At 38.9% G+C, this 11,743-nt stretch overlaps 1 long non-coding RNA gene and 1 other non-coding gene across 2 annotated transcripts in view; one reads left to right on the top strand and one right to left on the bottom strand.

Annotated features, from left to right (window-relative positions):
- Positions 1-3,139: 3,139 nt before the first annotated feature.
- The window catches only part of LOC127968106 (uncharacterized), a 75,211-nt gene continuing 66,607 nt past the window's right edge, over positions 3,140-11,743 (bottom strand). The window contains exon 2 of the long non-coding RNA XR_008155895.1: positions 3,140-3,569. This is a non-coding gene — a long non-coding RNA (uncharacterized LOC127968106). The remainder of the gene's footprint in view (positions 3,570-11,743) is intronic.
- On the top strand, positions 7,900-7,971 carry trnaq-cug (transfer RNA glutamine (anticodon CUG)). The gene has a single exon. It is a non-coding gene; the product is annotated as a tRNA-Gln (tRNA).

Raw genomic sequence — 11,743 nt, 5'->3', positions numbered from 1 at the left:
CAAGTGAAATCAGTTCACATTTAAAGGGTTCGTTCACCCAAAAATTAAAATTATTATCACTCAGAAGTGATGCACACGACAGTGCAGCGGAGAGATCAAAACTAAACAACAGTCACAAATTAGAAGTACAAATCGTGGATTTGTAAAGAAGAATGTCTGAGGATTTCGATACAAGCCAAGGTGAGACTGGTTTTCCTTTGCTAAAGTAAGGAAACTTTGCTTCCTTCGATCCAACAAACGTTTTTCACAAGACTCACCAGAGCATGGACAACGCTGACCTCATACGTCATCCGTCCGGAGCTGCTTCCGTGTACAACTGTTGGCGCAAGCTAGAATATTATGTTTGGAATATAGACAATTTTCTTTAAAAATAAAATTAAACATGGATTCAATACAGGATGCCTTCATTCACTCCCCTGAACCGTGTGAGGCACTTATAAAGAATGGATGCACTTTATTTCATTTCTTTTGGACTGATGAACTGCAACACCCGCTGAGTGCCATTAAACAGCTTGAAAGATCAAAGACAATTTTTTATACAACTCTAATTGGATTTGTAGGAAAGAAGAAAGTCACATACAACTAGGATGCCCAAGTAATTCATGGGCTAGTTATAATTTTTGACTGAACTAGCCCCTTTAATGTACATTTACACCAATAAGATTCCTGTTAAAAAGAAACTTTAAATGAAAAACACACATTTTTTAATTTTATTTGGTCACTATATTTAAGGTCCAATTTTTGCTATATTAACAAGCCATTAACTATGATTATTATTATTATTATTATTGCCTCAGTGTACTCCTAATTTGATGATTTTTTATAGTTAGGCCTAGTTGTTAAGTTTAGGTATTGAGTAGGATTATGGATGTTAAATATGTTCATACAGAATATGTTCTTTATAAATATTAATAAACAGACAATATATTAATAATAGGCATGCTAATAAGCAACTAGTTAGTGAGAATTGGTCCCTATGATAAAGTGTTACCAATTACAAACCCGATTCCAAAAAAGTTGGGACACTGTACAAAATTTGAGTAAAAAAAGGCAACATGATTGGGTATAAAAAGAGCCTCTCAGAGTGGCAGTGTCTCTCAGAAGTCAAGATGGGCAGAGGATCACCAATTCCCCCAATGCTGCGGCAAAAAATAGTGGAGCAATATCAGTGTAATAATAAAAACTTCCTATTCATCGGGAAGAAGGAGGCGGGAACCTGCGCACAATCAATAACACTTTAATAATTCAAAAATAAATACAAAACGGCGCACCAGCCCCTCACGGACGACTGGTGCGCATAAATAAAAAGCAAACACATAAAATAATGTCCCAGGCCTGGTCCTCTCTCGTCCTTCACGGTCGTCGCTCCAGTTTTATATCCTTCCATCTCCTACGTGGGACTCGATACTGGCGGTGGGGCGCAGGTGCAGCTCATCTTCAATCACTACACCTGGCCTCACTCCTCGTTCCCACGCCTCTCGGCCCCGCCCCACTCGCCACAATCAGAAAGGAGTTTCTCAGAAAATAATTGCAAAGAGTTTGAAGTTATCATCATCTACAGTGCACAATATCATCCAAAGATTCAGAGAATCTGGAACAATCTCTGCATAAGGGTCAAGGCTGGAAACAATACAGGATGCCTGTGATCTTCAGCCCTTAGACGGCACTGCATCACATACAGGAATGATACTGTCATGGAAATCAGAACATGGGCTCAAGAATACTTAAAAAAACTGTTGGTGAACACAATCCACCGTGCCATTCGCCGTTGCCGTCTAAAACTCTATAGGTCAAAATAGAAGCCATATCTAAACCTGATCCAGAAGCGCAGGCGTTTTCTCTGGGCCAAGGCTCATTTAAAATGGACTGTGGAAAAGTGGAAAAATGTTCTGTGGTCAAATGAATCAAAATTTGAAGTTCTTTTTGTAAAACTGGGACGCCATGTCACCATCAATGCTTAAAGGTATTTCCAAGTTCTTGAACAACATATGCTCCCATCCAGACGTCGTCTCTTTCAGGGAATACGTTGCATATTCCAACATAACATTGCCAGACCACATACTGCATCAATTACAACATCATGGCTGAATAGAAGAAGGATCCGGGTACTGAAATGGCCAGCCTGCAGTCCAGATCTTTCACCCATAGAAAACATTTGAAGAAGACCTGAGACACTTGAGCAAATGGAAGCCTGTATTAGACAAGAATGGGACAACATTCCTATTCCTAAACCTGAGCAACTTGTCTCCTCAGTCCCCAGACGTTTGCAGACTGTTATAAATAGTGCAGTATGGAGTACCTCAAGGCTCAGTACTAGGGCCGCTACTCTTCACGCTTTATATGTTACCCTTGGGAGATATCATCAGGAAACATGGTGTTAGCTTTCACTGTTATGTTGATGATACTCATCAGTATATTTCCTCGCAGCCCGGTGAAACACACCAATTTGAAAAACTAATGGAATGCATAGTATAAAAAATTTGATGACGAGTAATTTCTTACTGATCAATTCAGAAAAAACTGAGGTGTTAATCATAGGGCCTAAAAACTCTGCTTGTAATAACCTAGAACACTGTCTTAGACTTGATGGTTGCTCTGTCAATTCTTCGTCATCAGTTAGGAACCTAGGTGTGCTACTTGGTCGCAATCTTTCCTTAGAAAGCCACACTTCTAGCATTTGTAAAACTGCATTTTTCCATCTCAAAAATATATCTAAATTACGGCATATGCTCTCAATGTCAAAAGCAGAAATGTTAATCCATGCATTTATGACTTCAAGGTTAGACTATTGTAATGCTTTATTGGGTGGTTGTTCTGCACGCTTAGTGAACAAACTACAGCTAGTCCAAAATGCAGCAGCAAGAGTTCTTACTAGAACCAGGAAGTATGACCATATTAGCCCCCTTCCTGTCCACACTGCACTGGCTCCCTATCAAACATCGTATAGATTTTAAAATATTGCTTATTACTTATAAAGCCCTGAATGGTTTAGCACCTCAGTATTTGAATGAGCTCCTTTTACATTACAATCCTCTACGTCCACTACGTTCTCAAAACTCAGGCAATTTGGTAATACCTAGAATATCAAAATCAACTGCGGGCGGCAGATCCTTTTCCTATTTGGCGCCTAAACTCTGGAATAACCTACCTAACATTGTTCGGGAGGCAGACACACTCTTGCAGTTTAAATCTAGATTAAAGACCCATCTCTTTAACCTGGCATACACATAACATACTAATATATATTTAATATCCAAATCCGTTAAAGGATTTTTAGGCTGCATTAATTAGGTAAACCGGAACCGGAAACACTTCAAATAACACCGTACTTTCTACATCATTAGAAGAATGGCATCTACGCTAATATTTGTCTGTTTCTCTCTTGTTCCGAGGTCACCGTGGCCACCAGATCCAGTCTGTATCCAGATCAGAGGGTCACTGCAGTCACCCGGATCCAGTACGTATCCAGACCAGATGGTGGATCAGCACCTAGAAAGGACCTCTACTGCCCTGAAAGACAGCGGAGACCAGGACAACTAGAGCCCCAGATACAGATCCCCTGTAAAGACCTTGTCTCAGAGGACCACCGGGACAAGACCACAGGAAACAGATGATTCTTCTGCACAATCTGACTTTGCTGCAGCCTGGAATTGAACTACTGGCTTCGTCTGGTCAGAGGAGAACTGGCCCCCCAACTGAGCCTGGTTTCTCCCAAGGTTTTTTTCTCCATTCTGTCACAGATGGAGTTTCGGTTCCTTGCCGCTGTCGCCTCTGGCTTGCTTAGTTGGGGTCACTTCATCTACAGCGATATCATTGACTTGATTGCAAATAAATGCACAGACACTATTTAAACTGAACAGAGATGACATCACTGAATTCAATGATGAACTGCCTTTAACTATCATTTTGCATTATTGACACACTGTTTTCCAAATGAATGTTGTTCAGTGCTTTGACGCAGTGTATTTTGTTTAAAGCACTATATAAATAAAGGTGATTGATTGATTGATTGATAGATAGAAGAGGGGATGCCACACAGTGGTGAACATGGCTTTGTCCCAACTTTTTTAAGATGTCTTGATGCCATGAAATTTAAAATCACTTATTTTCCCCTTTAAAATGATACATTTTCTCAGTTTAAACATTTGATATGTCATCTTTTGTATTCTAAAAATAAAATATTGAACTTTGAAACTTCCACATCATTGCATTCTGTTTTTATTCACAGTTTGTACAGTGTCCCAACTTTTTTGGAATGGGGTTTGTATTTTCCCATGTCGTTGCTAATAGCCTTGTGGGTAGCGTACTGACGTTTAGCACTGTTGTGCTTTAAGCATCCCAAAATTGATTCCTGGCTCCTGAACCTTTTTCCTGAATATTCCCTAATAATTATTTGTAATGATGCAAAATGATTCCACAGATTTTAAATTTCTAATTAGAAATGAGAAGCAGCCATTTATGCCTTTATACACTTCAGGTTAATTAAACTTGACAGTTGCTCATCGTCTGATCTCTGCTGCAGGAGGTGGGTCGTAAACACTCTTGACTTTCCTGATCTCTGTGGATAAAATGACTGGTTCAGAGGAGAACAAACACAGGAAGGCAGGTGATCATACTCAGGATTTCTTGAGGCATGTTGGTCAGGATGGCTGTGGTTGAGAAGATAAGCGAAGCTCTTGGATTGGAGCCTCTGTGGGGACAGAGCACTGATGCTGTACAGCCCGTTTCAAAAATGAGGTGGGATTTCAGCAGCTTCACACACTCAGGTAAGGCTTGCACTGCTTGTTTAGTCCACTGGCCTTTGTATGTGGCTTTTATCCAAAACAAACTATGCTCTTTATTCCAAAGTCATGGAAAACCTGGAAATACTAGGGAATTTTGGATGGAAAAGAAAAAAAAATGTAGTGTGATTTTTATAGTTATGTGCAGTTCTAAAATATTTATTTTCACTCTACAGTCTGTATAAAATACTACAGAAATGTTTAATCAATAATCACAAATCCTGAAAATGCATTAGTCCAAATAAGTGTAGAATTATATTTAACTTTAATATGCAATGTTTCTTTTTTTTTTTAGGAAGGCAGAATTAGGTTCACACTTCAATTTGGGGACTGATTCTCACTATAACTATCAACTAATATTACAATGTTTGCAGCAGTAGACTCATAATTTGCTGCTTATTAATAGTGAAGGAGCTTTTAAAGTGACACTCCACCCCTAAAATAAAAATTTTGTCATTAATCACTTACCCCCATGTTGTTTCAAACCCGTAAAAGCTTTGTTCATCTTTGGAACACAATTTAAGATATTTTGGATGAAAACCAGGACTCTTGTCACTGACGTCCATCAGTGGTTCAACTGTAAAATGAAGTGACGTGTATTGCATACTATTGGTACTTGAAGAAAACAAAAATAACAACTATTCAACAATTTGTCTACTCTGTCTGTGCCATTTTAGACAATATCACCTGAATGTAAGGAGCGTACGCTCTTCTGTGTCACCTGTGACATAAAGATATGTTTTCTACGTGTAAAACTAATGGAATGCATAGTCGATATAAAAAACTGGATGACGGGTAATTTCTTACTGCTAAATTCTAAAAAAACAGGTGTTACTTATAGGACCTAAAAACTCTGCTTGTAATAACCTAGAACACTGTCTAAGACTTGATGGCTGCTCTCTCAGTTCTTCGTCATCAGTTAGGAACTTAGGTGTGCTATTTGATAGCAATCTTTCCTTAGAAATCCATGTTTCTAGCATTTGTAAAACTGCATTTTTCCATCTCAAAAATATATCTAAATTACGGCCTATGCTCTCAATGTCAAATGTAGAAACGTTAATCCATGCATTTATGACCTCAAGGATAGATTATTGTAATGCTTTATTGGGTGGTTGTTCTGCACGCTTAGTAAACAAACTACAGCTAGTCCAAAATGCAGCAGCAAGAGTTCTTACTAGAACCAGGAAGTATGACCATATTAGCCCGGTCCTGTCAACACTGCACTGGCTCCCTATCAAACATCGTATTGATTTTAAAATATTGCTTATTACTTATAAAGCCCTGAATGGTTTAGCACCTTAGTATTTGACTGAGCTCCTTTTACATTATAATCCTCTACGTCCGCTACGTTCTCAAAACTCAGGCAATTTGATAATACCTAGAATATCAAAATCAACTGCGGGCGGCAGATGCTTTTCCTATTTGGCGCCTAAACTCTGGAATAACCTACCTAACATTGTTCGGGAGGCAGACACACTCTTGCAGTTTAAATCTAGATTAAAGACCCATCTCTTTAACCTGGCTTACACATAACACCCGATGTACTTGCTACATCATTAGAAGAATGGCATCTACGCTAATATTTGTCTGTTTCTCTCTTGTTCCGAGGTCACCGTGGCCACCAGATCCAGTCTGTATCCAGATCAGAGGGTCACTGCAGTCACCCGGATCCAGTACGTATCCAGACCAGATGGTGGATCAGCACCTAGAAAGGACCTCTACTGCCCTGAAAGACAGCGGAGACCAGGACAACTAGAGCCCCAGATACAGATCCCCTGTAAAGACCTTGTCTCAGAGGACCACCGGGACAAGACCACAGGAAACAGATGATTCTTCTGCACAATCTGACTTTGCTGCAGCCTGGAATTGAACTACTGGCTTCGTCTGGTCAGAGGAGAACTGGCCCCCCAACTGAGCCTGGTTTCTCCCAAGGTTTTTTTCTCCATTCTGTCACAGATGGAGTTTCGGTTCCTTGCCGCTGTCGCCTCTGGCTTGCTTAGTTGGGGTCACTTCATCTACAGCGATATCATTGACTTGATTGCAAATAAATGCACAGACACTATTTAAACTGAACAGAGATGACATCACTGAATTCAATGATGAACTGCCTTTAACTGTCATTTTGCATTATTGAGACACTGTTTTCCTAATGAATGTTCTTCAGTTGCTTTGACGCAATGTATTTTGTTTAAAGCACTATATAAATAAATGTGACTTGACTTGACTTGACTATTTACTCTTTGATTTGTTCGAAAACAGTGCATCCATGCAGAGCGGCTGATAATTAGAGTGTACACAGTTTGCGTTCAGCCGATGGTCTCAAAAATGGCGCTACAGGAATTGATGACACAGTATGTGTAGACTCTTCAGGAGAATCATGGAAAGAAGCTAGTTAGTCATGCTCTGTGCTTCAATTTGTTGTCAAGGTAAGTCATCATTTGTTTTATTGATTTTAGGAAGACACAGTATGTTAACTTTTTAATGGTAGATTATGAGGATGCGTTGGTAATTTAGTACAATAGCGTCTTTACGCTGCCAAGCTTTGCCACATCCGAATTACATGTAAAAATTGACTGTGATCAAGAAATACTCAGCTGTGAGCGTGTCATAGATTGTTTTCTGTGATTGTGTTCAAGTACCAAGGTTGTGCTCATTCAGATCAGATTCATGACTTTTAAATTACAATTCATTTTCCAGATTTCGACTGAGGTAGTAAACAGGATGCTGAAATGTAATTTAGATTTAAATGAAAAGAAGAACAATTACAATGGAATTAAATGTAAATAAATGTATATTGTATGTGCAGATTAAAGAAAGTTATATTATGTATTATTTATATTTTATACATTATTTTCCCCCATAAATTACCTCTACATTTATTATTATGCACATAGCATATGGGGTATTTTGATAAATATTTAATGATATTAATAAACAGTGCTTGAAATTATGTTTCAAATTTGAAGAGTATTGGACTGAAGTTCTAAAGGTCTTAGGTTTGATCCTATGTTTCAGCAGATGCTCCATAGTTTTGTTTTTGGTTCACAGGGCTTGTGACTAAAAATAACTGGGATCCAACCCCACTGTTGGCCCTGTGAGCAACAGCTGCTCCTGTCAAGGTTCCATGGTGTAATGGTTAGCACTCTGGACTCTGAATCCAGCGATCCGAGTTCAAATCTCGGTGGGACCTGCTTTTACCCAAAATCTCACTTAGGGAGTGTTGCTTTGTAGTTTGTCTCTATATGGAATGAGCGTAAAAGGGCAGGAACTTGGAGAATGCAGGCATTGATCCCGCTACCTCTAACATGCTAAGCGAGCGCTCTATAATTTGATCTAATTCCCCTGGCCGTGGGAGAGTGTCGTCCATCATTCCTAAACATGCCTTCGAAGAGCGACTGCTATTATAATATATTTTATATTTTTAAGGCCTGATCACTGAGGTCGTGCACACTGGCTTAAAATCTAGGGGACATCTCACTGTGGGAGCTCGTGGCTAGGTGATTTGCAAAGGCTTGCTTGTTGGTCTAGGGGCATGATTCTTGCTTTTGGTACGAGAGGTTTTGGGTTCAAATCATGGAAGGTCCAAAGTGGGGCTTGGTCCTTTGTCTCTTTAGGGCAGCAGTTCTTAATTACAGTCCTCGCGCCCCTCTGCTCTGCACATTTTGTACGTTTCTCTTAGCGCTTCAGATGTTTGTTCTATTCGAATGTAAGTGCCCTGCGAAGTGGACATCACAGGATATTCCGCCATGATTTGACTGCTAACACTGCATTTTGATGGTCCATCAACATCCTACTGACTGAGTAACTTTAAAAAACCATGTCAACTTATTCTATGAACTGAGTCTACTAACTATGCTAATGAGAGTTAGTTGACATGTAGTTGCAGCGTAACTTGTTATTAAAGTTATTACAATGTCTAAACTGGACTGTCAAAATAGTGTAAACTGCAGCTTTTTGCAATGTAAATACTTTATCCAAGTGAAATCAGTTCACATTTAAAGGGTTCGTTCACCCAAAAATTAAAATTATTATCACTCAGAAGTGATGCACACGACAGTGCAGCGGAGAGATCAAAACTAAACAACAGTCACAAATTAGAAGTACAAATCGTGGATTTGTAAAGAAGAATGTCTGAGGATTTCGATACAAGCCAAGGTGAGACTGGTTTTCCTTTGCTAAAGTAAGGAAACTTTGCTTCCTTCGATCCAACAAACGTTTTTCACAAGACTCACCAGAGCATGGACAACGCTGACCTCATACGTCATCCGCCCGGAGCTGCTTCCGTGTACAACTGTTGGCACAAGCTAGAATATTATGTTTGGAATATAGACAATTTTCTTTAAAAATAAAATTAAACATGGATTCAATAAAGGATGCCTTCATTCACTCCCCTGAACCGTGTGAGGCACTTATAAAGAATGGATGCACTTTATTTCATTTCTTTTGGACTGATGAACTGCAACACCCGCTGAGTGCCATTAAACAGCTTGAAAGATCAAAGACAATTTTTTATACAACTCTAATTGGATTCGTAGGAAAGAAGAAAGTCACATACAACTAGGATGCCAAAGTAATTCATGGGCTAGTTATAATTTTTGACTGAACTAGCCCCTTTAATGTACATTGACACCAATAAGATTCCTGTTAAAAAGAAACTTTAAATGAAAAACACACATTTTTTAATTTTATTTGGTCACTATATTTAAGGTCCAATTTTTGCTATATTAACAAACCATTAACTATGATTATTATTATTATTATTATTATTGCCTCAGTGTACTCCTAATTTGATGCTTTTTTATAGTTAGGCCTAGTTGTTAAGTTTAGGTATTGAGTAGGATTATGGATGTTAAATATGTTCATACAGAATATGTTCTTTATAAATATTAATAAACAGACAATATATTAATAATAGGCATGCTAATAAGCAACTAGTTAGTGAGAATTGGTCCCTATGATAAAGTGTTACCAATTACAAACCCGATTCCAAAAAAGTTGGGACACTGTAAAAAATTTGAGTAAAAAAAGGAATGGAATAATTTACAAGTTTCATACACTTATATTTTATTCACAATAGAATATAGATAACATATTAAATGTTTAAAGTGAGACATTTTGAAATGTCATGCCAAATATTGGCTCATTTTGGATTTCATGAGAGCTACACATTCCAAAAAAGTTGTGACAGGTAGCAATAAGAGGCCGGAAAAGTTACATGTAAATATAAGGAACAACTGGAGGACCAGTTTACAACTAATTAGGTCAATTGGCAACATGATTGGGTATAAAAAGAGCCTCTCAGAGTGGCAGTGTCTCTCAGAAGTCAAGATGGGCAGAGGATCACCAATTCCCCCAATGATGCGGCGAAAAATAGTGGAGCAATATCAGAAAGGAGTTTCTCAGAAAATAATTGCAAAGAGTTTGAAGTTATCATCATCTACAGTGCATAATATCATCCAAAGATTCAGCGAATCTGGAACAATCTCTGCGTAAGGGTCAAGGCTGGAAAACCATACAGGATGCCTGTGATCTTCAGCCCTTAGACGGCACTGCATCACATACAGGAATGATACTGTCATGGAAATCAGAACATGGGCTCAAGAATACTTAAAAAAACTGTTGGTGAACACAATCCACCGTGCCATTCGCCGTTGCCGTCTAAAACTCTATAGGTCAAAATAGAAGCCATATCTAAACCTGATCCAGAAGCGCAGGCGTTTTCTCTGGGCCAAGGCTCATTTAAAATGGACTGTGGAAAAGTGGAAAAATGTTCTGTGGTCAAATGAATCAAAATTTGAAGTTCTTTTTGTAAAACTGGGACGCCATGTCACCATCAATGCTGAAAGGTATATCCAAGTTCTTGAACAACATATGCTCCCATCCAGACGCCGTCTCTTTCAGGGAATACGTTGCATATTCCAACATAACAATGCCAGACCACATACTGCATCAATTACAACATCATGGCTGCGTAGAAGGATCCGGGTACTGAAATGGCCAGCCTGCAGTCCAGATCTTTCACCCATAGAAAACATTTGAAGAAGACCTGAGACACTTGAGCAAATGGAAGCCTGTATTAGACAAGAATGGGACAACATTCCTATTCCTAAACCCGAGCAGCTTGCCTTTTCAGTCCCCAGACGTTTGCAGACCATTATAAATAGAAGAGGGGATGCCACACAGTGGTGAACATGGCTTTGTCCCAACTTTTTTAAGATGTTTTGATGCCATGAAATTTAAAATCACTTATTTTCCCCTTAAAATGATACATTTTCTCAGTTTAAACATTTGATATGTCATCTGTTGTATTCTGAATAAAATACTGAACTTTAAAACTTCCACATCATTGCATTCTGTTTTTATTCACAATTTGTACAGTGTCCCAACTTTTTTGGAATCGGGTTTTTATTTTCCCATGTTATTGCTAATAGCCTTGTGGGTAGCGTACTGACGTTTAGCACTGTTGTGCTTTAAGCATCCCAAGATTGATTCCTGGCTCCTGAACCTTTTTCCTGAATATTCCCTAATAATTATTTGTAATGATGCAAAATAATTCCACAGATTTTAAATTTCTAATTAGAAATGAGAAGCAGCCATTTATGCCTTTATACACTTCAGGTTAATTAAACTTGACAGTTGCTCATCGTCTGATCTCTGCTGCAGGAGGTGAGTCGTAAACACTCTTGACTTTCCTGATCTCTGTGGATAAAATGACTGGTTCAGAGGAGAACAAACACAGGAAGGCAGGTGATCATACTCAGGATTTCTTGAGGCATGTTGGTCAGGATGGCTGTGGTTGAGAAGATAAGCGAAGCTCTTGGATTGGAGCCTCTGTGGGGACAGAGCACTGATGCTGTACAGCCCGTTTCAAAAATGAGGTGGGATTTCAGCAGCTTCACACACTCAGGTAAGGCTTGCACTGCTTGTTTAGTCCACTGGCCTTTGTATGTGGCTTTTATCCA

The sequence above is a fragment of the Carassius gibelio genome, chromosome B11, assembly GCF_023724105.1.
Source record: "Carassius gibelio isolate Cgi1373 ecotype wild population from Czech Republic chromosome B11, carGib1.2-hapl.c, whole genome shotgun sequence".
Taxonomy (NCBI): Eukaryota; Metazoa; Chordata; class Actinopteri; order Cypriniformes; family Cyprinidae; genus Carassius; species Carassius gibelio.
This window is presented reverse-complemented; position numbering and strand designations above follow the sequence as displayed.